This window comes from Gallinula chloropus (assembly GCF_964237585.1).
Source record: "Gallinula chloropus genome assembly, chromosome: 4".
Taxonomy (NCBI): Eukaryota; Metazoa; Chordata; class Aves; order Gruiformes; family Rallidae; genus Gallinula; species Gallinula chloropus.
The window spans coordinates 28277927-28305018 of NC_140088.1; the positions used below are offsets into that span (position 1 = coordinate 28277927).

A 27092-nucleotide genomic window follows, 5' to 3' on the forward strand; every position below is an offset into this window, starting at 1 on the left:
AGCTCTGGCATGCACCAAAATAGACCGTGGCAAAGCAAAAGCAATTTTTACACTAATCCACACTATCCTGAAGAAATAGTTGACTACTAGGACCATTTTGAATGGAGCCACTACACAACATAAACCATGCGATCAATACCCTTCAATTTATGTTTTCCACAATTCAAGCAAGGTAAAAGAATGGGAGAAACGAACTTCTCTTGCACAAATCTTGCCTTTTTCTACTAAAATGTAAATTCTCTGCTTTATCTCACAAATGTATCAAATTGAAAAAAATAGTTTTATTCTGATTTCTGAAGGAAACTGCTTCAACATGGCCAAGTATTTCATACGCACAAAGACCTGTGTAAAACTCCATACACATTTTAAACCCAAGAAAACAAGAATTCTATGATAATATTACCTATCCAACAGCCTTGGCTTTAACAATTTCTGCATCTCTTGGGCAATTTCAATGTAACTTCAGAAGTAAGCATACACAAAACACACTGTGGTGGTTTGAGGCCAGACACCCACCAAAGTTGGTCTATCACTCCTGTTTTCAGTTGGACAGTGGAGAAAATATATATTGAGAGGCTTAGGAATCTGTGTAAGGACAGGGAGAGACCATCCTGTCATCAACAACATGAGCAAAACAATTCAACACAGAGTAAAGCAAAGCAAACTATCTAATTTATTACACTACACTACAAAAACAGTGAAAACCGGAATCGTAAGTGTGAACAGATCTTAAAACAACACGACCAGATCTTAAAACACATTCCCCCCCACCGCTCCCCTCTTAGCAGACTTTAGTCATGATTTCACAGAATCACAAGGTTGGAAAAGACCTTTGAAGATCAAGTCCAACCATTCACACCCTAAGCTAAACCATATCCTTAAGTACCTCATCTCCCCTTTTTTTGAACACATCCAGGGAAGGTGACTCAACCACATCCCTGGGCAGCCTGTTCCAGGCCCTGACAACACTTTCAGTAAAAAATTTTTTTCTAATGTCCAATCTAAACCTGCCCTGGCACAGCTTCCTGCCATTTCACCTGTCCTATTTCACTCCCTTCACTCGGTCAGTTCCTTGCAAGTTGGTTTCCTTCTTGGCCAGGGCAGGGGCATTCATTCCACACCCTCCCCCTGTTGCACCATGGGGTCCCACCCATGGGAGACAGTCCTCCACAAACTTCTCCAACGTGAATCCTTTCCCACAGGGCTTTATCTCTTCCTCAGCTGCCCCGCTGTGGATCACTGCTGTGGCAGGCAGTAATAAATTACAATCTGTTTCTCTTCATAGGCTGCAAGTGCTGGCAGGGGCTTGCTCCAGCAAGCATCTTCTCTCTGTCTCTACCTGCTCCATCCAGCGTGGGGCCTCTCCACGGGCTGCAGGTGGGGTCTCTGCCTTTTCCATGGGCTGCAGGGGGATACCCGCTCCACCGTGGGTTTCTCCATGGGCTACAGGGGCATTTTTCTCTCCGGCACTTGGGGCGCCTCCTCCCCCGCCCTCCCCAGCCTTGGTGTCTGCACAGCTCGTTACATCCTCTCACTCCCATCCCTGGTGGCAAAATGCAGCTGCCTAGAGTTTTTTTCCTCCTCTACGTGATTCACAGAGGCACTGTGACCATCTCCGATTGGCTCGGCCCTGGTCAGCAGCAACTCCGGCCTTGAACTGGCCAATGTTTAGAGCCTGGGGCCTGCAGAGCATTCCAGCAGCTCCTTACTGCCGCCATTTTCCGCAGCCCTGGTTCTCTCCCAGCACCCAGCTACGCAAAACTGCGACACACGTGGTTGCAACCCAATCACTGGGTGGAGATGAGAGGCCCAAGCTCCTGTTCTTTCCTCTACTCTAACGAGAAGGAAAAAGTGGCAGAGCTGAACAGTTGGCTCTTCTGTATGGCAACACCCAGCCAGGCAAACAGCAGTTACATTCAAACCAACCAGGCAGAGCAGACACAGCACCAGACTACCATGAATCTATGATTCTACCACCATATTTGCATTTCCTTAACCAGTGAGTGGATCATAGGAGAACAGTACACAAGGAAGCAAGCAGGTATCACTGCAAGCATGGATAAAAAAGTTTGGTTTCAAATAAAAACAGGTAATTGGGAAACCAGTTTTCATTAGACTGAACTTTGCAAACATTGAAACTATTAAAATATATTCTAAATCATCTATGCTGACCATGACATTGAACTGGATCACCTTTTCTCTAAAGCTGTATTACAAAACTTTGAGATTAAAGATTAAAATTTTTGACCATTTTCTTGCAAAACTCTTGAAGCTATACTTCAATACTATGAAACAGTACAAATTCTGCATTAGTAGTAGCAGTCCATATGTGTTGCTTCCTCTGCAGACACCCAAGCAGCAGCACTGAATAGATTATTTTTCTGGCTTTACTATAAAAAACAATTGTCAGTCTGACACCACTCAAGTCTGCTAGCATAAAGCAATTCATAAATCACTGTTATGGTGAAAAAAATATGCTTCCTTTGAGCTTCCTGCTAGCTTACAGGTTTTGTTTGCCTCTATCTTAATATCAATATGGCATTTAGGCAGAACCAATCTGACAAATTTTTAGGAAGTATTTTCTCCAATTTATGTATTACACAACCTCCTAGGATTTTCTTTTGAAAATAATTTTGGAACAGAAGTTCTTGATCCAATAGGCACAAACTACACAGTGTAAATTCCAAACAATAATCTTACCCTCTACAGAGCACATACTGAATGTGATTCCTAGGGCAGCATGCTGGAGAACTACAATCAGACTGGGCAAGCAGTTAGATGTAAGTAGCAGTGAAGAGACGCAATCAGCAAACTAAAAGCTAAAGGAGACACCGTATTTAGAGAGAAGCTGCAGAGATGCTGAAAAAGCGGTTTGGATGTGCCAGAAACCAAGGAACAAATACAGACATGGCTAGAGCTGCACTTTTTGTAAGGAAAGGGAGCTCCATATCTATTAGACTGTAAGAATTGAACAGGGTCACCAATTTCACTTAAGACTAAGCACTCTTTCTCACACAACACCTTCAACTGAATTATCACTCTTCTCCCCATACGACTTCATTTCAACGTCCATCCAAAGTTAGTAGGCACAAATGGAAAGGCTTGACCATTCCCTCCCTAAACAGGTCTTGTAAGAGCACACACTGTCCCTTCTAAGGCAGGCAAACACATTCCTGCATTCCTCCTTTCTTCCACAGATGTCTAATCCCTGTTCCTCCTTCCATTTAAAAATTGAACCGCATGGAAACATTTTCAACTACTGGCATAGGGTATTTCCCAATGTCCTGTTATATTACTTGCCCTCTACTCACAAAACTCAACAATTCGTGCCTAGTACAGTTGTTCCCATTTTTCCTAAGAGGCCAATATTGGGGAATCACTCCTGGGAAAAGAAACACTTTCTATCTACCTCTAGTTCAACTGTAAATTGATTTGGTATGCAAGTTTTTAAAAGAATTAGAAAAGGATCCTATTCAGAAAGGCTTTCAGAAGTCTCAAAAAATATTAAACAGCCAAGGATCTGCAGAAAATTATCAACTTGAATGCAAAGAATGATCAAAGTTGAAAAAAGTTTAAAGAAGGAACATTTCAAAGGAAAAAAAAATAAATTGAATAGCTCTGTATCCAAGATATGAGCATCAGAAAAACAATACAAAAAATAAGTATTCGCATCCATTAGATGTGAATAAAAATAATTTAAAAAAAAAAGTACTGTTAATCCCTCCACAGAAAAGTCCTGTGATAGAGATTTACAAATCTACTTATAATGCATAAAATCTAATTATTTCACATGGTTTCTTAAACTGTATACAATACAGACAGATGGAATCCACAAGAAGCTTCTCACATTCATTGAGAGGGTCCAGAAAAAAAACCCGGAAATTTACATTTAATCCTTACACAAAAGCGAAAAGATAAATATAAAAGATCTTATGAACTCTACTCCTTTACATGAATGCAAAACCAAAGTTACTTGTTTAATGCTGCAACAGAAGATTAACATCTGTGCAAGTGAAGACTCAGTAGCTGCACCTCCCATTTAATAATAAAAGCAGTTCAATACAGTATGTTCACTACATTTTTCAAACACTTTATACTGTAATTGCTGTGGATTCTCTGTTGGCATTTTTCAATACAACTGCTCAAGTAACAGTAAAACTGGAATACTTCCCTAGCTTCTATTAAGTAATTCATCTTTCAGCAGACCAGTCACATCTGAAGATACAAAATTATTCAAGAGGTGGCTGCAGCTCAACACCTAACTGAATTTACTTTCTCAACTGTTAAAGTACAGCAGGCAGAAACAGAAAAAAATCAGATCATGGGATTTCAAAAGCAGCTATAGCTTGTTTTAATATATGCTACTGATAACTACTGACAATGTTCCAAAAATATCAAGGGCACATCTCAAATGTTAACACATTTTAAATCAGGTTTCCGCCACATTTTTTATTTTCAGAGGCTGTTGGCTTTTTAATTCTGATCAAGTATTTGAAAACATTTTAATCAATAATGAAACATTCTATTTTATGTAAATGAAAAAGACCTCTATTAAAGAACAAATTAGAAAATCTGAAGGGGGGACAGTGAGGAGTGAACACACTTTTATGTTTGATTTTGCCCTTCCAGTAATGGCACTGCCTTCGGTATGTATTTAAATGTATCTATCGGTCTCCCATATTTTGTATAATGTTACTCCAAGGCTACATGGATTGAGGCTCACTGCATCAGGTGGCCTTTAGAAATGCTTTCACTGACATTGTGACAGACTGCAATTTCCTATTCCATTATACGGTACAACTCAACTTGGTAACTAGAGAGGGAAGTACCTCAGTAACCTCTACCCACTGTGGTCTCTCCTACTTTCACAAGACATTTTTTTTTTCTATTTACAAAAAAAAAAAAAAAAAAAAGGTGATTAAGATTCTCCCATTAGTAAGTTTTAGATCCTTGCGATGTTCCCTCCAGTCTCCATCTATACTTTCCAAAGTCTTCTCTTAAGCGCCTTTTACTAAACTAAGGATATTCCTTCAATATCCACATGGAATTCCTACTAACTAAAGCTAAGTAACCAAATGTGACACCACATTAAAAACATACGCAGACACTGAGCAGCCAGTGAACAGAAGTAGTGATATCCTGTGCTCCAGTATGTGCTGCCTGCCAGTATCTGCTTTACAGATCCCAGATCTACAAAGACACCACAGATTATGGTCTTCATTCCACTCGCTTATTGAGAGTGACAGGAGGAACTAAAACTCATTAATACTGACACCTTATTTTTAAATTGGAAAAATAGGTGATTCCAGTGGATTCAGGTAGCCATGGCCAGCAAAAAAGCATCTTTGCATCATCAACACAGAAGTTTCAGTCCTTTGGCATCCTTTCAAATAACATGTGAGCTGCCCAAAAAAAACAGGTAGAAACTCCATACGTCAACTACACAGAAGTTTGTGGAGCTTTTTGAAACTACCTAAACTCAGATGCACTATACACATCACTCAGACAACAAATGAATTAATACAGTGCGTGTGTGTGAGCACAGCGTGGAAGATCACACTGCATGTTAACAGTGTGTTCCACACAAAATAGAAATTGCTTTCATTATTAAATATATATGAAAAGAACCCATGCCTGGCAGTAATAAGAATTCACTACTATTATTAAACACCCGTATCATCTTTATCCTACAAAAGCAAAACGATTCCTATACCTTAACTCAAGTATTTTGCTTTTTCTTATATTTTGTATTAATATATTTTGTAGGTCCTATAAAGTGGGGTACAGAAATTGTGAAGGTATTCCAGCAATTCTGAAAGTTTTGCTTTTCCACCTACAGCAATAAATCGCAGTTTCATTTTCATGAGGGATGCCAGGCATTAATAACATCGTCATCATCCAACAGTTTCTTTACCTTTAAGATGGCTTGATTATTTATAATCCATTGAAAATAAAAGCTGACCACACAGTAAATTAGGCTTCAAATTTTTAGACATTACATTCTTCTCCCTATACAATACATACATATTTATCCAAGCCCAAAACCAAAAATTCAGCCTACAAGAATACTGAATGTGTAGTCTGTATCTTATGCTATTAAGGAAAAAACAACTTTTCCCAGCTAACCTCTTCTGATCTGTCCTCTTTCTCCTTCCCCTCGTCCCATCTTTTTCTTTAAACAATACAAACATGCAACACATTAAAATTCTGGCATAATTTGCTTGTTCCTGAACCCTAGTCCCCTAAAGTCCCTTCTTATATAAATCTTTCCCCATGAAAGGTCACATGCCATCTCTTGCTTGCCCTTGAAATTCCAGAAGCGAGCTGTTAATGCAACTTACATTCCAAATTAATGAGAACTATGATAAACTCTGTCTTTTCACTTGCAACCGCCTGATAAAAATACATTTGAGCTCTAAGCATTGTTAATCATACATGAAAAGCTTTGGATATATGCACTTTGGTGATCTGTTACAAAACACATCTTTTTCAGGTCCGTGCGGAAGAATCACACTACAGATCACAGAGAAAGTACATCAGTAACTATGCCACACAAAATAGTTTAAAACTACCATTATAGATACAACACATAATGCTAATAGATAATTTTGAGTATTCATTCAAAGTTAGAAACATACTGTCAGACTCAGAGATATACAGATGCAGGTGGCAGAGCACAGTACTGCTTATACTTCTTTTCAAAGCAGTACGTAGTACTAAAGAAACCACTAATTTCTGCTGTGAAGTACAAGTCTTCAGCACAGCAAAATTCTTAAACAATTTGAATCAACAGAAGTTTCAAATATCAAAGATCCCTGTTGCTTTTTTGTTTTGGAAGAGCTCTTCATGGAAGCATGAGAACAAGCCATGTATGGAGCACACACCCCTTTTTGTAAAAGGGAATAGAGCTTGAGGTCTCCCCATACCTTGATGCCAGAAGACAGAAACCACTGCAAGAGATACCCCCATTTTAACTCAATTCAAATACAGAAATCAGAGCTGGAACTGAAGCAAGACAGAGGCCAAAGGAGAACTAACATTAAATACCTAGAAAAATACTTCTTTAGGAAGCCTAAGAGACATGGGACAAATTCCCATGCTTAACCCTATTATAGTACATCATAGCGTACACACATCTGAAGTCTGCAGTAGCCAGAGACATCAAAATTTACATAAATAACACTTAACTGACATATTCTAAAGAAAAAAAGACTTTATCGCAGTCTAACAGCCACAAAAGTTTAAACAAAATGCTGGCACCTCTAGGAAGATGGAGTGAAGACAGGCTATGATACAATGACACAGACACTTTGTACAACTGACACGATGCACAGTCAGTTCATCTTAATTAAGTCAAAGAAATGCATGCAACAATCTTGGGAATTTGAACAACAGACATTCCAGAAACTTGCCAAATTATCAAGGACACAAGAAATAATAGGATAAGATGATCCTCAGGCCCTCCTCTTTGTAAACAGAAAAAAATTAGTGAACTTCTCAGAAAAAAGAAAAAAAAAAAACCAAAACAAAAAAGGTACTTCAATCTCCTACCAGATGTACCAGCACTGCTAGCCAGGGCTACCTGAAATACTTGGATAGTCCAATTTCCCTGAATGCCTCAATATTTATTCGATTTTGCTACTTTGCCATCTTATACAGATGGGAAGAAAGCACAGAGAAAGCAATCCATGCCCTCAAAGGACATACAAGAAACAGGCTCAGTCAATACCACCCAAATCTTTGATTAGCACCTTATTAACAGGATCAGCTTCCCACTACTGCAATAGATACCCTCCTATGAAGGTCAACTATGATCTTCATTATTCCTGGGTATCAGAAATATTGTCAATGCTTTGTAAATAAATAAAGAAAAATATTCTAGCTTATATCTTAATTAAAGCATGAAGGGAGCAGGGAATATGGCAATACATAGAATATCTCATGCCACTAAACCAACAGGTGTTACTGCTGAAAGCAGGCTAGCAATTGCTACTCAATTAGAAAACCTCTAGAATAAGTTTGGAAAGTCCAGGGAAAATTCACACTTAAAAATGAACTTCATCCACTGAAGTTATATCAATAGAAAACAAAATTCAAATGGATAAATGGCATTAAATGCAGAAGAGGAAGGAAATCAGAGAGAAAGGAAGCATGGGCAGAAGAAAGAGGAAGACGCAGGATTAAATAGAGAGGTTTTAATACCCACCACAGGTTAGATGTGTATTTACATACTGCAGTGGTGTTCCTCGAATGCCACTCAGCATCAGGCACAACAATGGTTGATGTTGCACACAATGATTTGGTCAGCCATGAGCCCATCAGCATCTAATCCCTCTAAACAGCCACATACTAAGCGTCACCAAATGAGCATTTACATGACTAACAGTTTTTCAGGTATAAGCCCCTGACTCGTTTTGAAAGCCGTGCTTGGGACCCAAACCTCAGCAAGCAGTGGCAATGTCCTCACTGACATTTCTCAATTTTGTGTTTTTTATAAAACTATTAGGTTCTGCTGCTGTTGCACCTACTGTATTAAGAGCCCTTATAAGAACTTCTGCGATAACATGAAGTGTCTTTTATAAGAGTTTTCTGTCCTAGAACACAGGAAGGTGTAAAGCTACTGTTGAAGAACCCCTTTCAGTAGCATCATCCTCCACTTAGACTCCACCTCCCCCCACATTTTCCCTGGATAAGTTACTGATGCAATTAACAGAGTTTAACTGCTACAGCTGGATCTCAGGACTCTTCCTTCCACACTTCTGGCCATACACTCTACTTTTGCTGGGTAAACAGTATTAAGAGAAATAACAGACAAGAGAAAACAACAGTAAATGTTAAATCATTTGCAAGTTACTCCCTATCCAACGGTTGGCATAATATTCAATAAATTGGAAAAAAACTTGGGGTGCTGGCAGGGAGAAAGTTTCCTGCTCACCAACAATTCTCTTTTTGTTTGCAAACAATCACTTTTGCCAGCTTCTGGATAGGAAGGGAAGATCAGACTTCAAAACAAACATTCTAAGTTAAACAGTCTTTTGAACACACTGAACTGAACAAGACTTCCCAGATGTCGTGGAAAAAATCTTTGTTTTCAAGGAAGGTATGAAAATTAAGATGATAAAATTGTTCTCAGCTTTGATTTTTGAATCAATGTCTTAGAGCTCAGACTGATCACACACACAAAAAAGTTTACACTGCTTCTCAGTTCTAACAAAGTATGTATATTGCTTTGCTTTAGAAATAACGTTGTCCTATTTACTAAATCTGATTTGTTTTTAGTAAATTATCTCCCTCCCACAATCACTCTTTGATTTATCTTTTACTGATATACCAAGTAACTAAAAATTAAGCTCCACTTTGAAATTTCCTAGACATTACTAAAATTTTAAATTGACCCTAAAACACTTCCATATTTTCAATATTATTTCAACCTATTTTAGCATACAAAATTATAACACATGACTAGAGTACTTGTCTGTCTTTTTTTTTTACTTTTTGTTTAGTTGTTTTTTTAAACCAAATACAGATTGCAAGGTTAAGGTAAGTATACAGATACAGTCCAGAGATGTATGTACCTGCAACTGTAATTTGATTTTGCTGAGTATAAAGTTCTTCATACTCTAAAATTCAGCAAAGAAAAAACTACACAAAAAGGCTGTCTATATTTAGTCTTAAACAAGTCTGTTCATCTGCTGAAATTTATTTTTCTAAATCACTTTATAGGTGTAATAGGTAAGTAAGAATTTATCTACAAATGCTCTTTTGTATTTGCAGGATTCCTGAATATGAAGATTCAGGTCTATGTGCACAAATTAAAACATATCCTAAATACACTGAAACACTTCATCTACTTTTTAAGGACAAGCAAGCATGCTTTAACCTCTATTATTTTTTCTTAGGTACAAAGCAGAAACAAGGCTAAACCAGGGTAGGGGGGAAAAGAATCTCATTCATCATTTTTATGAATATATGCTGTTTGGTCAGATATACAAAATAACATCTTACAGCTTCTCTAAGCGTTTAAACATGCTTGCTAACAGTCAGAGAAAATCATAACAATATTATCTATGAATGGGTAAAAAACCTAAACTAAGTTCAGGCCCAGTAAACTGGATATGGAAATATGCTAATATTTTCTACTGAAAATATTAAGATTCTAGTTTAGATTTTTTTTTTTATATCCACATCACTCATACCTGTGTGAATGTCCAAAAGTAAAGCTACAAAGCCAACAGGAAAACAGATTCATATTTCCATAGATTGTTACAGAAAGAGAGTCATGTAAGAAAGAAAAAAAGACAAGGCTGCTCAAAGTAATTTCAAGTGCCAAAGGTATCATAATAAATTATTAATTTTGAAAACAAAAAATATAATTAAATTAATAGGTCCCCTCTGACCCTATAGAATTGAGGCAAGTTGCAGGCTAAGTCCTATATAAAAAGTCTAAAGATGTTTCCTAATATTGCAATTCTATTTTAATTTTGAAAAGTGTCAAATAAACTATAGTAAGGGAAAAAATGAAGTAAAAAACCAAAATCCACCACAAAAACCTCATGAAACTTCACTGAAAAACCCACCAAAAAAATCTAGATGAGGAGAGGAAGAACAAGTCATACTGTGGGCAAAAACCTACTAAAGGGCTTGATCCCATCCATTAGAATGTCAGTCTAATAAGGTCTGAGAACTGAAATTTTTCTTACATTTGTAACACCTTGTTCACAGCAGTTTGCTGTGTAACATTTTTACTGTACTGCAAGCTTCGTCTAACTTTGAATACTTGTACAGGTCTTCTACTGAACTACCTACTTTCACAAAACTTGTCAAAACTCAGTACTTTCAGCATCTTCTGAGCTGCTAGCTCTTTGGCTTTAACAGGATGTCTTCACCCTTCCCCAGCTGGTTTCCTAAGCAAACAAGGCTTGTACACCACTTACTGTGTCAGTCCATCAGCTTCTCCCCACTCCCTTCAGCTGTTAGGTATAAACCTGAGTAGGAATACAAAGCCTGAAATGTATCAATAAAATAAAGCTACTATTCAGTGCATTGTAATGCTATTTGCATTGCTTATTCTAAAACCCAAGTAGGGAAAAACGTGTTTCGCTGAAAGAATGTTTGCAGTTCAAGAAACGCTTCCAAAACCAAAGTGTATGTTACCAGAATAAACCCATGTGTATGTTACCAGAATAATATTAGATCTTTTAGATTTGACAGAGTAAGATTAGTAGCTGGATATACAGGGTGGAAAAAGCATACACAAAGATTGGGGTTGGGTCTTCTTTTGTAAAAGATGTGTAAACTCTTATACAAAGACATTTGTCTACGGCAAACAATGAGACTTCCCTTGAACACATACTGGTATCCAATGCTCTGGACAACTTGTTTTGAGGAGGAGCTCAAATTCAGACAAAAAGAGCTCTGAAACAAGTTATCATTTAAATTGTGATTCAAAAAAGCATTCCAAAATAAAAAAGACTTCATACCAACTGTATCTCTAAAAAAAAAAAAAACCAGAAAAAAGTTAAAGTATATGGGCTTCTCAAGACGTATATAAAATGTCATACTTTCCCTGTTATAAAGATTCATAAGCAACTACTAAGAGGAACACAATTTTATTTTTTCTCTCCAAAAAATTACAATGGTTTGTGTGACATCATTTAAGACCCACAGTCAGGCCTTCAAGCAAATACTCAGATTGCAGGAGGAATCTTATCCCTACCGCAGTCTATCTTTGAAAAAGATAAAATTAGATTACCAGTCTAAATTATCACCTGAAAATTCTGCTGATGAGGAAAACTGTCACTGTACAAGACCAAATGTGTCTTCTCAAGCGTTGACTTGTTTCAATGGCACCAGGGAGTCGGATGTATCTAATTAGCAGGGAATGCAATGTTGCAAAAGAATAAGCAAAACACTTCCCAGAGCTGGCTGTTAACTTCAGTTCAGTGTAGGGCTCACCAGCATACAGACCCATGATAAGTGAGCAGAGAGCACATTTTTGAGACAGAAAGATTCTGCACAAATTTTCCAGTCCATGAGGAAGAGCAATTACAGCACTAGAACATAGTTGTAGCTACAGTTCACATATTTGAAGTGGAATGTTTGGACTCAGTATTTAAAGATACTACACTACAAATCAGATGCTTTTTTTCCCCTTTTAAACTGAATACGTTCTACCTTACCCTAAATCTTCATAAGCCTTTTAAAGTAAACTGACCTATGAAAAGAACATAGGTGTATTAAGAAGCACATAGTTACTGGTTTACACAGCTTTTATCTCAGCATTTTTGCTTTGAGATCCCACAATAGCTGTAACATTTCAAGTTATTTTTGTGAAAGTTTTTTTAAAATATTGACAAATATTTTGCAGCTCTCTGAAATATACAAAAAACATACAATGTCTTAAAGCCAAGCCATTTGTCATTCATTAGATCTCTAATTTTTATGTAAATTACCTGAAAGATTACTCACACATCCAAAAAGCTGACTCCTTCTACAGAGTTAAGATATATTAGTTTATCTCCTTGAAGATCAGCTTGCTAATGAGGTAGATCTGCATCATTTGTTTTTTAACGTCTTTATTGGTTTTATGTGAAATCTAGCTGAGCAAATAAAATAAGCCTACTATAGTAACAGATAACCAAAGAGCTTCCTCTAACTCTTCCAGCAGGTAGAAAGTTGTATTTCTCTTTGATCAACACACTGCACGAAATTCACTACACTCTTCCATTTCCACATAAGTATCTCAGTTGAAAACTGTACTACCCTGCTTCCCATAGGAATAATGTTTTGCACCACATACAAGTTCCTTTGGGGGAATCAAGAAGAAATGCAAGAGTGGACTGTTTTATATCAAGAAAGTTAATTAAAAAATTAAGGTTCAGGTTTAACATGCAATACTTAAGATACTCATAAATAAAGAGGAACTACAAGTTAATGTCCTTCAGCTTTTATTTTCTCCGGGTGAACCTCATCTTTCAGACTTTAATAGGTGAGACCCTGTAAGTTGAAATGCAACAACACACGCATACAGATCCAACTGCGGTTAGCAAGACGTTTTGTTTTTCTTCTCCTCTTCCCTTTCACTCAAAAGTGATGAAGGTCAAACATCAACATTTTCTCATATATATATATATACATATATATGTATACAAAAGAGTTATCACTGACATATCTTGTCTCTCCTTGGGCTAAAAAGATTTTTAACAATGGAATGAGAAAAACAGAAGCATGGCCAGACATCCTGACGTAATTGGAACTGTATCCAAGGAAGTTTAATAACAAACTTATTTAGGAGCAGAAGTGCTTCCAGTTGCTCTAGGAAGGAAAACAGGTCAGTATCCCACTTTCAACATCACCCACAGATTCAAAGAAATGTAGGGGTTGGAAGGGACCTCCAGAGATCAAGTCCAACCCCCCTGCCAAAGTGGGTTCCCTAGGACAGGTGCCACAGGAAGAGACACCACAATCCCCCCTAAGCACCCATTAGAGCATCATCGTTTAGAAGCAAGATCCTTCAAATATGCACATCAGTTTGAAGTCTCACACAGATGAACTGCTGACTAGTAAATATCTATGCCCCAAAAACTGTGTTTATTAAAAGAGAAACCACACTGCATCATGTAACCTGTCAACCTAGTAATAGGCTGTGTTTGTCTATCATATCTAAGCTTTCACTTATTTCAGAGTCCAGAGCCCAACAACACTGATGTGAAACTTTTTCTAACGACTGCAGTTCTTGCACAACACGACAGTGAAAATGAGCTTACCAGCTCTCATGAAACACATCCAATGTCACTTATTTTGCAGGATTTGGGAAAGTACAAATGCTAAACAGTACTATCACAGCAAATCTGAGCAATGTTCTCCTTGCAGAACTATTGCAGATACTCCAAGTCATCTGAGGCAACATTTGGTGCAATGAGTCACATAAGATAAATAGGTCATCTATCTTAGAAAGAGGACATACTGATTTACCACAGTGGTTAGACGAGTATGTAATGGCAGAAACAAACTTGAAGACTGCAGTAAGTTTTATAGGAAGTGAATCCTTAGAAAGGAGAGATCTAAGAATACCTCCGGTCACTCCACAACTTGCATTGGTAGTGTTCTGCTTTTGCACAACAGCTAGCTCCACAGCCCAGTATAATCTATATCTCTTGTTAACTCCTAAAGAAATGTCCTGAAGACAATTTGGAGTAAGAAGCAATTCTGTCTTGCTTCAGTGGGCAGGAGGTCAAAGAACAGCTTGTTCACTTCAGAAAATCAGCGTGAAGTAATCTGATAACCCAACTGCACCAAGGTAAAGGAACACATCTGTGCCGAAATCAGCCTTCTGCTTCAAATGCTTACATGTGAACCTGGAAAGCTTACCTAAGAATAAGGATTAAGGCAAGTGTTCATCTCCTAAAAACCTGATATTCCCCATTTATGCTCTAAGCAATGAAATGACAGAAGCTGGAGACTTTCAGGGACACAAACAGGTCTAGTTGCAATAAAGTTAATTTCATTTCCTATAGCAGCCTATATGGTCCTGTGTTTTAGATATAGGACTAAAACAGTGATGATGATAAACCAATGTTTTAGCTGTCATGTAGTAATGCTTGCACAGCATCCCCCAGTGAGCAGGACTAGAGGTGGGCAAGAGACTGAAAGGTCACACAGCTAGGACAGTTAACACATAATGATCAATGAGATATTTCCTACCATATAATGTGATGCTCAACAATAAAACTAGGGGAGTTTTATTTTTAGGCAGATGTTGCTTGGAGGCAGTCTGGGCTTTGGTCTGCTGGGAGTGGAAATGGAGACTGATTACTTCTGTATCACTTTTTTTCTTTCCTTTTTCCCACCATCACTTACTAAACTGTAAATCTCAATCCACCCGTTTTTCCTCACTTTTGCCCTTTTGATTCTCTCCTCTTTCCTGCTGTAGGGGAGTGAGCAAACAGCTGATTGAGGGCTTAGCCACTGGCTGGGGTCAACCCATCACACAGAATTCAGGAGGCTCATCAGACGTCCTTCAGGAAATGACATCCAGGCTACAGGCAAATAATAAAATATGACCACAAACACCCTCTACTTATTTCACCAAATTTAATCACTGCAGTACATCTTTCCCAAGAAGAAAATAACGGTTCCAACACAGACCACCTCCTGGAAAGGTTCTGAGGTAGCACTTCCATGAAGGTCAGGAACTTTAATTGGAAAAGTAAAGAAGAACCCGCTTCAAAGAAAGCCTACTGTAACATATACACACCAGTTGAATGCCTGAACTGTAGCCACAGAAGAGGAATGCAGGTCTTACAGAAGCAAATGTGGAACAGATAAGGAGAATGTCTGTTGTAACGCTAGCTTATTACATTTTCCTGGCACAAGCAGCCATCTGATGCTTAACAGGTTGTCAAATTATCATATGCCAGATGATCTGACTTCAGGCGGTGTCAACCTGTGACAGCCACAGGGCCCCAGATCCCAGGAGATGTTCAGTGCCTTTTCAAGACAACAGTCTTCCAATGTAAAGTTCTTGATCATTTTTTGTTTTGATAAAGGATGATTGGTGGGGCATCTTAACATTCCCATCTCTGTGATAATAAGGATAAAACATATGTGCAGTACAAACTGAGTCAGTTCTCAAGCTGCAAAAGAAGTTGGGAAGCCAGAACATCTTGAATAAAGAATAAATATAGAACAACTTTTTCTGCCACTTTGAAAAGAAAACAACTCACAGCTATGGAACACTCCATTTCCCAAAGGAAGAGACGTACCAGATGCATTCCAGCTAATGAGAAAACACATGGACACATTCTCCACGCATGGAGCATGAATGTTCCATCTACAGAGTCTGTACAAGTAAAATAGTCCCTGTTCTCAAGTTTTTAAGTGTAAATTCACATGGGCTACATTCAGGTACAAAGCTACAAATTCCATAGAACTTTACATAAAAATAGAGTACATATCGTTAAAGGACAGAGGAAGCCTTCCTTCTGTTTATACTGTAAATCTGTAGGAAACTTTTATCAACCATATCCAAAAGGACTTTTACTCCTCTGGAATACAGCACAAAAAAAAAAAAAAAAGAAAAACCAATACAACCAGGGACAACTGCTCCATTCCAGAGTTCTCTGCTACCTTACGTTCTTGGTTTTGAAATCTACAAGAATTTCAATAGTGGAACAGAACCAAATGCATCAGAATAAGTCATTTCATTCTGGCACATTCTGGCAAAAAACTGCTTTACATGACTGGACATGATTAAACCTTCACTATTTAATTTGGGATAGCTGCCTACCTATCAGTGACACACTGCAGTCACTGAGAGAGAACACTTTATTTAAAAAAAAAAAAAGCTAGTGTAGGAAAGAAACCAAAGTCAACACTCCACTCTTACCTCTCAAAAGAAACTGAGAACTGCATCCAAGGTTCCAAAGGAAAAAAAAAAAAAAAAAAAAAAAAATCACTGAACAGGAATTCAACTATGGAAAGACTACCTTAAAATTCTTCAAGTAATAAGTATCACCTGTATATAAGTAACATTAGTTTACATTAGAAATGTCTTTTCACTAACCTCTAAGCTGTTAGTTCAAACATGTGAAAAACACGAGTGACATAAATGTTTAATGACTAAGAAAGCCAAGGACTTGCAAAATCGTGAAGAGTGGCCCACCAGATTCGTTACTATTAAAACTATCTTATCTATGAACAAAAAAAAGAATTCATGTATACGTATGAAGCTACCATATTTCAATCCCAATAACTGGCTGTGACTCTAGCATGCCTTCTATCCAATCTATATGCCACTTATTAGTGTCTAAATATATGTCAACAATTGTTGTAATGAATTGAATTCAGCATATATTGCAATCATAACACCAAATAGAAATGTTTAGTATTCAGATCATTACCCAGCACCACAGAGGTTAGGGTTTCTTCATCTGCTTCTATTTGAATGTCTAACACAAAGCTGAAATGTCACTGTAAATCCCTAATTAGAAATGCTGCTTTTAGTTTTAAAACTCAAAAATAAAAATAAAAGCAAACTGCTACAGCATTGCTGCCAAGATTCCAGACTAGAAGGTTATCACTGAAGACCCCCGGGGGCTACAGGCATGACTGTCTTTAGCATGCAACCTCAAATAAAAGCTATTATTCAGCCCTGCCACTACATGCAAAAGGATACCGAAGTGCAAAAGCCCTATAAACTTTGAAATCCTGTGGGACTTCCATGTGTAATACAGTCTGAGTGTCAAATTGCCAAATTACTTCCAACTGTTCTTGAATATATCCTTCTAGATCATCACAACTACAAAAAGAATTTCTCTGCATGTGAAAGTGACACATCAGAAAGATATCCCACCAAACTACTCCAAGATGTCCTTCCTCAAGCATGTTGTCACCTCAATTCAGTAGGGAATCTTTTTCAGCTTCAGGGTTACCAGAAACCTATCAAATGCCCTGTCAAACAATACAGCCCTGCATGCCGAGTTTAAACAAGATGTTACCTAGCTTTACTTTTAAAACATCAAAACTCTTATCTTCTAGGATGAGATTTGACCCAAATTAGGCCCAGAAAATAGGAGTCAACCGGTGTGCACTGGGCATGCAACTAATTACTCAACATCTATTGTAAAATACACATCCTTGCCAAATCCTTTTGCTAAATTCATCATCACCTGTAACACAAAAGATGAGGAACTTGTCTCAGCTGTGGGAAGAATAAAATCTCATGATCCAGCTAAAGTCTGAACCATCACAAACACTTGCCAGCAGCCACCGATAATATCATAAATGCACCTATAATGTTCCCCAGAGGAAAGAGAACAACTTACAAGGTATTTTTATGCTCAGGGTTGTCAGACCAATTTCCACCAGACACACATGCCTATGGAATTAGCGAAGTGCTGCAGCCTTTTGTACCAGCACTTCAAAGCCAAAAGCATGCTGGATAAAGAAACGCATCTTCTAATAGAGCTAGCTAGAGTAAATGCATAAAAATGACAGAATAGATACTTCAGATTAATATATTCAGAAAGGTTTCACTAGATTCTAGTAATGTCTTTAGATAAGCATATTTTTATAATAGTAATTTATGCCATTTAAGCTTTATTTGTCAAACTGATAGATGATACTTTGAGGTAAACATTACTTTTCCCAGAGGTCTGCACTTTTAAGTACTCTTTGTCCTGCACAATGTCATCCAAGTCCTAGTTGTTTGCAGTGCATATTTATATAACACTCAATTAAATGTATTTTCAAACACTCTCTCTAAACTGTGTTTCTATTTGTTATCCAAAACAGGAGCCGCTAAAGATACTGTTAAACCACTTAATGGGATACATCATGCAAAACCCCACATGACTGGTTTTCCAGGACAGCTTCTAATTCCTCTCTTAGTGCTACCACCAACTATGCTCAGAGCAATTAATTCCTAGAGACAGATTCAAAGTAGTTTTCATACCATAATACATCTCTTTGCACATTATTTTCACTTTCAAACCTTTCAACACTATTTTTTCCTCATTTTAATTATACAGGCAAATGTTTATCAAATGAGAGATTAGGAAAGCAAATGGTTATCCTAGCCTTCATCTGGTCAAACATTAGCTAGATCACCCAAACGTTAATGTCCATGCTTAGTATTTCCTTTTTCTTATACCCCTAACAATACAATGTAAGGTATTTTCCTACTGTCTGTGACCCAGGAATATGAAAAAGTGTATTAGAAGTTCCTGACTGTGCAAGGTTAGCCTACACTTCAAATGTAAAAGACTATGCTACCATCAAACTAGCACAACTATTTCACATCATTTTTATTCACCTTCACGTTAAGTAGTGTATTTGAGGTCACTCTCCCCAGCCCATAACTAACATTGATATGCTTTAGGAGGTAGGGAAAGCTGTATTAAGCTATAAATATCTCTATTTTATAGAAGGAGCATCAAGGTGCATGGAGCCCTCCAGCCTAACAGTTTCCAAAGCTGGAAGGGTCCATTTTGTCCCAGCTCCGTCCTGAAAGCCACTCACTTTTCCAAAAACAGAAGCCAGGAAGCACAGCAGGAGAGGGCAGCAGAGGCTGCTGAAAGCCTTGACATTGCCTAGCAAGAACAAACCCAAATGTCACACCTTTTAATAAAGAGCTCTACATCTCAACAGCTAGATCCAGTACATCAAGTGGACAGGGAATCAAAAAAAGGAAGGGCCTGAATATGGAAAAGTACATATCCTGATTGCACAGGTCTTTAAGGGAAAAAAATGCCTATACAGAAACTAACTCAAACAGTGTCAAGACATATAGTAAACTAATACCTGTTATTTACTGATAAATCCTATATTGTATTGACAATTTTTCTGGTATTCTATTTCGGCTTTTCATGTTTTTCCTCTGGGGTAAGGGGGGGAGGCAATCACAAAAGCTCTAGAACGAATTCAGACAAATACCAAAGCCATAAAGATTTTGCAGTTCTCCAGACTGAATGTGTTATTAGTACTATTTCCCCACTACTCCACAAAGAACATCATCTAGCCAACTAGCCAGAGCATTATGAACCATACAAAATGAAGTAGAATAAATTAAAATTTCAGCACCTTATGAACCTCCCAGTTACTACTTCACAGCAGTTTATATTTACCCAGCCTTCTTCTATCAAGTACCAGGTGTGTTCAGCAACAACCAAAGTTGCTAAGCTAACTAAGCATACCCATAACAGAAAGTGTATTTTGGGGGTTTATTCACTGGACCAACATGTTCAGAATACTATTTTCTCAGAGATGTCAAGTGCTGTTAATGCCATCTAGTAGGCCACTGACAATATTGTTATGACAGGGTGTTGCAGTTTTGTGAGGCTGTGCTGCTGAGATGGTTTCTTTAAGCAGCAGTTAGAGTTTTCTGCCAGCCTAAACTATAAACAACGAGCAATTCAAGGCCAAAGTCACGGCGCGAGAGATAGTCGAGCGCCTCTGAGAATCACATATAGGAGAAAACCACCTGGAAGCAGCTGCATTTTGCCACCAGAGAAGGGAGCGAGAAGATGTAACGAGCTGTGCAGACACCAAGGCTGGAGAAGGGTGGGGGAGGAGGTGGCCCAGGTGCCGGAGAGAAAGATGCCCCTGCAGGCCATGGAGAAACCCATGGCAAAGGCCAAGACCCCACCTGCAGCCCGTGGAGGGGCTCCACGCTGGAGGGAGCAGGTGGAGACATAGAGGAGATGCTGTGACCCTACGTTGGAACAAACCCCTGCCAGCACTTGCAGCCATGGAGAGAAACAGAGACACAGAGATGAGTGAGAGAGAGATTTGCACCGGAACAGGTTTGCTGGGGGAGGCTGGTGACCCCGCAGAGGACTGGGACTGAGAGACATTGTGATTTATGACTGCCCGCCATAGCAGTGACCCACGCCAGGGCAGCTGGTGAATAGATAAAGCCCTGGGGAAAGGATTCATATTGGAGAAGTTCATGGAGGACTATCTCCTGTGGGTGAGACCCTACTGTGCAGCAGGGGGGGAGGGTGTGGAATGAATGTCCGCCCCTCACCCCCAGCCAAGAAGGAAACCAACTTGAAAGGGACTGACCGAAGCCCCCATCTCCCAGTCCCTTCCCCCCCTGTGCTGCGAGCGGGTGCAGAAGGGAGTGAAATCATGACTAGAGTAAGGTCTGCTAAGAAGGGAGCGGGGAGGTGGGTTAGAGGTGTCTTAAGATCTGGAAAAGGGAAACAGCTCATGAAGAATTAACCGAGAACCCCATTTTTTCCCGGTCCCTGCCCCCCTGTACTGTGAGCAGAGGGAAGAAGGGAGCAAGATCATGGCTAAAGGGAAGTCTGCTTAGAATGGAGGGGTGGGGGGAAGGTGCTACCCAGAACCCCATCTTCCCCAGTCCCTGCCCCCCCTGTACTGCATGCTGGGGGGAAGAAGAGAGCATAATCTTGACTAAAGTCTGCTAAGAAGGGAATGGTAGGGGGAAAGTGTTTTAAGATCTGATTACGTTTGTTTTAAGATCTGGTCATGTTTTTTTTAAGATCTGGTCACGCTCTTAACTCCGGTTTCTTCGCTGTTCTTTGTAGTGTAGTGTAATAAAGAAAGTAGTTTTTCTCTTCTTCAATTATTTTGACTCCTGAGCCTCTTAATATATAATTTCTCCCCTGTCCAACTAAGAAGGGGAGTAATAGACTGAATTTGGTGGGCATCTGGCCTCCGGCCAGGGCTAAACCATGACACAGGGACATAATACTGCAACAGTCTGAAGAACAGAATAAAGCTCTTGAAGATAACATAGAATTTCTTGATACTCAAAACACCTGCAATTAAAATCTGACTCACATGAGAATTAACTGTATGATATAGAGAAGCATAAGATTGGAAACTACTGATAATTTAACTCCTAAGCTTGAATGATACACGTCCACAATATAGACTCTTCCAGGCACAAGCAGTTCATCTTTTCTTCAACATGACCTAGTAACTAAAGTAATACCTACATTCTCAGCTAATTTTCCACTACAAAATTTTGCTTTCAATAAAATTGTGAGCATCTACCCAGGTAATTTCAGTGTAATCAAAACATTTTTACATCTAATCTTATAAAAAATAGTGCAAGTTAGGTGCAATTTACAGCTAGAGTAGATACTTATCCACAAAAATGATGGGCTTGGCAAATTACCTTACTAAAACATTAGAAAAGAAAATGCAACACCTTTCAAAGGTATGAGCTTGAATTCAAGCTGTGTTTTTAGAGAATAAGATAAGAGGAGGCAGGGAGGGGAGAAAGGATCAGACAAGAAGAACAGGATGAGTAACTCAATGAAACCTAATGAATATATGTAGGAATGCAGCATTTGTGATGCAAATTTGATAATAATACACTCCTCAATAAGCTTCATTCAAACCTGCTTTGTGATTCATTGTCAAACAAATAATTCTAGTGATTCATTAACAAAGGAATGAATTACCTAATACGCTTTGATATACACAATGTATAATCTAGAGGAAGGTTGCCATAGATTTAAAAGTAAACATTATCTTAAGTAGTTTTGTTTTGTTTTTTAATTTTCTGTTCACAAAAAAAAAGGAATGGACCTAACTAAATAATTTTAAGTTTCTTCTTTTTTAAAAAAAACCTCAGCTATATCACACAATTTCAGAGGTGATGCAATTCCTACTTATTTGCTTAAATACAGCACATTCCTTTCAGCGATCTCTTTATGGGATCAATTCCAAACTGGGAGAGAGAAACACACAGTACTGCACAGTAACTGCAGCAAGTGGATTCAACTTCAGCAGTCCCTCGAGTTCTGCATGGGCTAAAGCACCTGAATCCTTCACTGTGTTTTATTGTTTGCAGTAGGAGTAAAAATATACTTCAAATCTAAGGTCTGAGGGGAGTATCTGCATGCATAGCAACATGGTTCATGATATAAGCTCAGGCACTTGACCTAGACATTTAATAAAGAATATTTGGGGGCTATTTATCTTATTTGGTTTGAATTGCAACAGTGTTTTATTTCTGAATTAACAGTAATGTTTTCTCTCTCTGAACAGTAGTAACTTCCAAGTATTTAATTATGTTCTGGAGAACAGCTAATGCTGTAGTTCAACATGCCAAAACCAGAATGCACTTCAAAAATGGCTTCAAATAACACAAATTAATAACCATAAATAAAGGTGTCATGGTCTAATCCCAGCAGGTAACTGAGCATCATGCAGCCACTCACTGCTTTTCTCAGTCAGATGGGGTAGAGAATGAAAAAAAGAGAAAAGAAAAAACAACCAGAGAACAAACTCAAACAAAATTCTCCTGGGGTGACATAAAGACAGCTTAATAGGATAACTAAGGAAGATAATGATTATAATAATTAATATATAGAAAAACCTAAAGTGATGCACAAATGCAATTACACACTACCTGCAGTGAAAAAAGAAAAGAAAAAAAAAAACCACAACACAAAAAAAAAACATCACCACACCAAAAAAACAATGCCTAGTCTGTTTCAAATCAATGATCCTGCCTCCCAGTTAGCTTCCCCAGTTATCTCCCAAGCATGATGTTCTATGGTGGGGAATATGCCTTGGACCAGTCTGAGTCAGCTGTCCAGGCTGTGCTCTCCCAGCCTCTTGTGCACCTGGCAGGACATGAGAAGCTGAAAAGTCCTTGACTTGGTGTAAACACTACAACTACCTAGCAACAATTAAAACCATCAGTGTGCTATCAGCATTATTCTCATACTAAATCAAAAACATAGCCCTATACCAGCTACTAGAAAATCAACTCTAGTCTAGTGGAAACCAGGACAGGAGGCAAAATTAGGGGCTGATGTACCAAAACCAATATTCAATTGGCCGCTGCACAGAAAGTCCTGGACAGAAAGAGGAGAAATAAGTGACCTGTGAATATTCATAGCAGAATGAATTTAGCCTCATCTGTAGTACTAGCGAAGGTGTACTGTGAGAAAATAACACTGAAGGTTGGGGGTTGGGACTTTTTTGCTTTTTAGGGGTGAATGATTTTGGTTTGAGGGTTTGGGCTTTTTTTGGAAGAGTGCATTTTCGATCCAGGAATAGTAGAGATGTATAAACTAAAACCTTAAACAAGTAGGAAAGCATTCTACATAAGATATATAGAACAATGGGAATGATGCAATCGGAGTTAACTGCAAGTAATATTAAAATATTATTTTGTCCTTCAGCCAATTTAAATACTCGATGTGGTGGTTCAGCCCCCACCAGCAGCTGAGCACCACACACCACTCAGCCACTCACTCACCCCTCCCCTCGAAGGACAGGGAGGAGAAATAGGCAGACAAAGGCAGATCGCAGGGTGGGGGTATGGGCAGTTTACTGAGACAGCACAGGGAGGACGGGATAAAAAAAATGACAGAACTCCACACCATACAGAAACACTTTGTGGTAACACAAAGCACTTTACAGACCCAATGACCATCCTAAGAGCCTTGAGAGTCTCGAAGACCCACCCCTCCCCGCCTACTCCCCTTTTATGGGGAGCATGATGTCACATAGTATGGAAAACACCCTTGGCCAGCTCAGCTCACCTGTGCTGGTTCCTTCTGAAAATTAACTCTGTCCTGACAAAAACCAGGGCACAAAGTGTGGAGTTAAATGCTTTATCTGAGCACAGAATAACTTACTTGAATCAAAGAATCACAGGGGTTGGAAAGGACCTCGAGAGATCATCAGGTCCAACCTGATGACTGAAGACATACCTTTCATATTCTTTAAAATATACAATGCATTGGAAAAGAGGAGAGTACATGGGAGCTACCACTTCCTAGTAGGGTAAAAGACTGCTAACAATTCAACTTCTGATGAATGAAAAATTTGTCATATGAGACTAATGTATCTGAAAGTGCTTTGACTTTTTTTTAAGCCTGAGATGCAAACTGCACATTATTATAAAATACATTAAGCATATCTCTATCATTAACTTTGTTTCTTTGCTACTAGTTAAATGCAACCTTTTCCATAATACGCACAAATTGTTGCAAATTGCATATATTATGTATTTTCAAATAATGTGGTTTACTAGCAAGTCTTTCCCATTATGTATGCTTGGCCAGGTACCCCAGAACAGCAGCACAGGACCAGAGGGCAAGTGAAGTTGGTTATAAGCCACCTTTTCACTTCCTTTACCCTTTGCCTGGTAGGAATAAGACCAATCCTCAGTGTTACATGTAAAAAGCCGAAGTAATGTTCTTTAAACACACCCTTCACGTGGCTGTAACACAAGCTGAAAATTGCCAAGACAGCATGGCAGCACAAAAGTCTCTTTCAGTCACAATTCATCAGCTATAAAACTACTGGGCATCACCACAGTTCTAGCCTGCTGCATTCCTTAACCTGATAAAGTAAGTACTAAATTCCACCACTATTATAATACAACCAAACACATCTGTATTAACAGCCACTCTGGAATATCTCCTTTTTCATTTAATTAATCCACCGAGAACAAGATTATTCTATGTCACATTTATAAAAGCTCCCAGTTTTACCATTAAATAATAAACCCTGAACTTCACGGGACCTGCAAGGTCTTATTTAACTGCTTTATCCACTAAGATAATGATTTTCACCATCTAAAGAAAAAAACTTTTAGGTTTATCCTTTCCTCATGTTTCCAACCTCTCCTGCATAACATAACCAGTGACTACCAAGAGCTTTAAAAAAAAATCCCTCCACAACACACACAGATGAATTACACAAACTACATCTCTTCCACTGGAAGATCTGATACAGGGACAGTGAAAAGAGATAAAAAAAATACTATGGCCTCTTTCAGATGTTACTCTAAAAATATATATATATACACACACACACACACACGCTATATATGTATTTTTCTAAAATATATTTAACAAGAACATATACCTCAATGCATCTCACTTTAGAAATAATATAGGAACCCTTGTAAACTAAAGACTAAAAATTCAGGAAATATGCCGCGTAATACAGTAAAACTGCTCTTCCAATTGCTCTTCCAAACAATCTATTTGCCAAAGTAAAAAGTTTTATCATTCTGTTATTATTAGAAAAAGTAGCAATACTTTGAAATCTACTTATCTTATTTTCTGGTTTACTACACCAAATAACTAAAATGAACATACAGACAAGAGCTGCTCACTAAAGTTCCAAGCTTCAAGATTCTTTTTTCATCTAACCAGCATTTGGTATCAGTCAGAAACCTGACACTGAAAGAATAGCATGGCAGAAAAACACTGTCCAAGCCAAACAGCCTTCTCCTTTCTAACACTTTTTTTCCTCATGTACACTATTACAATCGAGCCATCATACACTTAACAAATGCTTGGGATTAAAGATCTGAGAGGTTATGGATGACAAGACAACAGTGTGTGTACATAATCTCTGCTAACTTTAACACCAAAAAGTCTTCATGGAGCTTTGAAGAAAAACAGAACATCTCAGAAAAAAAGAAATCTGAGGAGTATTGATATTAATAAAACAGAAAAAGCTACCAGTCACATGTGTAAGAGCCTTCCTACAGACCAAGCCAGACTCCTGGTAGAACACCTACTTTAATATCAACCATGAATGTAACAGCACAGCTTCTACTCACTTTTCTCAGCTGGGCACACATCCTACCTGCATGCCTTTTTCCCTTGTCATTGCTTCTCAGTTACCCATGTCAACTTCACTCAAGGACTCATTCCCAATACATCTCACTACTCATCTTTTACTTTGCTGCAGTCATGGCAAGAGTAACTGTTATTGCACTGCAACAGAAAAGTCCAAGTTACAATTTCAATCCTGTTTTTCAGCTCTGTATCTAACAGGTACTGCACTGAATAAGAGTAACATTAATCAGGAATGCTAGATTTCTTTTCTCATTTTTTTGTTACTTTCTCATGTGCTGTGAAAGAACAAAAGAGGGAGAGAAAATCCACCAATAACTTTTCAGGTTTTTCTTTAAATCATGAAGATACTATGGATGACTAGTAAGATGGCCCTTTATACACTTACATCACCACACTGAATCAATTACAAAAATACACTTAATATTGCAACATAAATATCCTAAGGTGCAGCTTATAAAGAAATCATTTGTCTTTAAACTGAAGTAGTTTTCCCCTATACTGCAGGCAGGTTTCAGATTATGTCCTACTTATGCACAATACAGTCATAAGATATATTAACTTGAAAACAACATAAGCAGGAAGGTTTTAAATGCAGAGGTACAATGAAATGAAACAGGGACACAGCTAAAACAGTCCTTAATAGGCATAGCCTCCTCCCCACCCCTCCCCCCACCCCCAAAAAAAAAAAAAAAAAGAAATCAAGATATTGTCTCTAATGCTTTCTTCCTTCCCCCATCCTGGAAACTAAAAATGGAGAAGGTACTTTACATGCACAGTACATAAAACCAAGCAAGGCACATACTTTTATTGTGTTTCATTTAGAGCACCAAAAGTTTGCCATAGAGAAGTTGAACAAGAGTCAAAGCTCTGCACCTAACTGCCCTGTAACCGAATTTCAACCATACTGAGGTCGACAGGATTTAGCCAAAAGGTCTTCCTGACAGAAGCAGAAAAACCTCTTACGTGGCAGATACAGGTTTTGCTTTTCATCCTCATATT

General features: G+C 38.3%; 1 protein-coding gene across 4 annotated transcripts in view; it reads right to left on the reverse strand.

The window, feature by feature from the left end:
* SBF2 (SET binding factor 2) overlaps positions 1-27092 on the reverse strand; it is a gene marked incomplete at its 5' end in the record, with an annotated part of 253439 nt that overhangs the window by 204017 nt on the left and 22330 nt on the right. The window lies entirely within an intron of this gene.